The sequence below is a fragment of the Microtus pennsylvanicus genome, chromosome 14, assembly GCF_037038515.1.
Source record: "Microtus pennsylvanicus isolate mMicPen1 chromosome 14, mMicPen1.hap1, whole genome shotgun sequence".
Taxonomy (NCBI): Eukaryota; Metazoa; Chordata; class Mammalia; order Rodentia; family Cricetidae; genus Microtus; species Microtus pennsylvanicus.
Window position 1 is genome coordinate 39,746,316 of NC_134592.1, and position 2,554 is coordinate 39,748,869.

Here is a 2,554-nt window from a genome sequence, read left to right on the forward strand (position 1 = left end):
GTGTTCCATTTGCCAACCCTGCAAAGGGTCCCTTTCTACGTGAGGGTTCTAGCACACCTTAGGCTAGGTTTGACTTTGGTGGAGTAGGCGTGGCCTTGTTGGATGCAGTGTGTCACTGCCGAGGTGGACTTTGAGGTCTCATATATGCTCAAGCCACGCCCAGTGAAACAGAGCACTTCCAGTTGCCTACAAGATGTGGAACTCTCAGCTCCTTCTCCAGCACCACGTCTGCCTGTGTGCAGCATGTCCCATCATGATGATAATGGACTGAACCTCTGAACTGTAAGCGAGCTACCACAATGAAATGTTTTCTTTGTAAGAGTTGCCATGGTCATGATGGTCACAGTGACGCTTCACAGCAATAGAAACCCTAACTAAGACAGTAATGGAAAACTCGACGGACAGGAGGGACAGCATGTGTAAAACACAGAGGCGAGAAGTATGTGGTTAATTTTCGTCCTGATCTTTGGATGCCGGTCTTCCTAAGTTTCTCTGCAAATACATTCACAAAGCATGTCTTAGGGTGAGTTAGCTCTGCAGATGGCTCAGCTTATCTCTTAGGTCTTCGTTTCTGACTGTTTGGATTCTGAGGACAGTGCCTCTCTAAGCTGTTTCCTCAATTTCACGTAGTTGGGTAATTGCTGAAATTGTTTATGTAATTACTTCTGGGAGATTGCTCATGCATTTAATCCCAGAACTCGGGAGGCAGAGGCAAGTGGATCTCTGTGACTTCAAGGCCAGCCTGGTCTACAGAGTGAGTTCCAGGACAGCCAGGACTACACAGAGAAACCTGTCTTGAAAACCAAACAAAATCACATGTATGTATGTATGTATGTATGTATTGTGTATGTATTTATTTGTGTCCATGCATGTGTGAACATGTACCATGGTGCACACGTGCAGGCCAGAGGACAACTTGTGGAAGTTGGTTCTCTCCTTCTACCAAGCGGGTCCTAGGGATCAAACTCAGGTTGTCAGGCTTGAGGACAAGCCCTTGCTGCCTGATACCTCCATGGTGCTGCTTGGTGCCCGTTTTCCGGACCCTGTTGACTGCTCTGGAGTTCTCCCCCTTGTCTTAGTCCCTAGCCCAGGGCCAGTGCCATATGAATCCCACCCGAGCTTGTTTGCTGATTCTCCGTTATTGATTAAATTAGACTGTAAGTAGAAAGCTGAATTCTGTGCCTACATTTCTCGAGAAGAGAAACCTTACAACGAGTGTAACTTGGTCCAGGAACTGAATGATGTTCTTACATGTTTAATCCAAGACTCTCCCTGAGACCCGTTTTAGGGGTCTCTAGCGGAGCAGGACTAATGGGGTGCATATATATTAAGGAATTTCTTAAGTTAGCTTTAAAGCAGTAGCAACAGCAAAATCAAACCTGAGAACTGAGAACCGGGGTTATGTGGTCCTGGGGTGAATGCCTCAGCAGTAGTTCCACGATGGCTACCTCTCTTTGGGGGGATAAGAAGCAACCTAGGGATGGGAAACAGATGGCTCCTGATGTGACCAGGACTCTTCCTCAGACTCAGATGTAGGAGGCAGTAGTTTGCAGTGATTAACTTGTTCTGCTCTGCTTGAGGTCCCAGGGATCAAACCCAGGGCCTTGAACATGCTGTAGAAGCTTTCCATCTATTCCCATCTCTGCATGAAGTGCTTATGCATATGGACTTGGGGACTGAAGAGGATATCAGTGGTAAAGGGCTTGCCTAGCATGTGCAAGGCCCTAGGTTATACCCCCCCAGGATCACGATGAAAGAATAGTGCGAAAGTCTCAGTTAGGTTTCTAATGCTGTGATAAAACACCATAACCAAAAGCAACTTGGGACTGGGCATGATTGTGCACATTAATTCCAGCCCTTGGGAGGCAGAGGCAGGGGGAGTTCAAGGCCAACCTGGTCTACTTAAAGAGATCCAGGACAGCCAGGATTACAGAAAGACCCTGTCTCAAAAAACAAAAAACAGTAACAAAAGGCAACACGAGGAGGGGAGGTCTTGCATATCCTGAGTCCTAGACCCTTGAGGAAAAGCCAAGCTAGGAACTCAAGACAGGAGCGTGGAGGCAGGAACTGAAGCCGAGGCCATGGAGGAATGCTCTTTTCTGACTCCCTTTCCATGACTTCCTCAGACCGATTTCTTATATAATTCAGGAACACCTATCCAGGGGATGGCATCACCCACAGTGGCCTGAACTCCCTCACATCAGGCTTTAGGCATCAATCTAGGGGACTGGAGAGATGGCTTGCCAGTTAAGAACACTGGCTGCTCTTCCAGAAGACCCGAGTTCAATTCCCAGCAACCACATGGTAACTCACAACCATTTATAATAGAATCTGATGATTTCTTCTGGCTTGCAGGCAGACAAAGTTTAGATTTCTTTATTTTATTTTTGTTTTTTCGAGACAGGGTTTCTCTGTAGCTTTGGAGCCTGTCCTGGAACTAGCTCTTGTAGACCAGGCTGGCCTCAAACTCACAGAGATCCGCCTGCCTCTGCCTCCCGAGTGCTGGGATTAAAAGCGTGCGCCACCACCACTCGGCCTGAGTTTGGATTTCTAG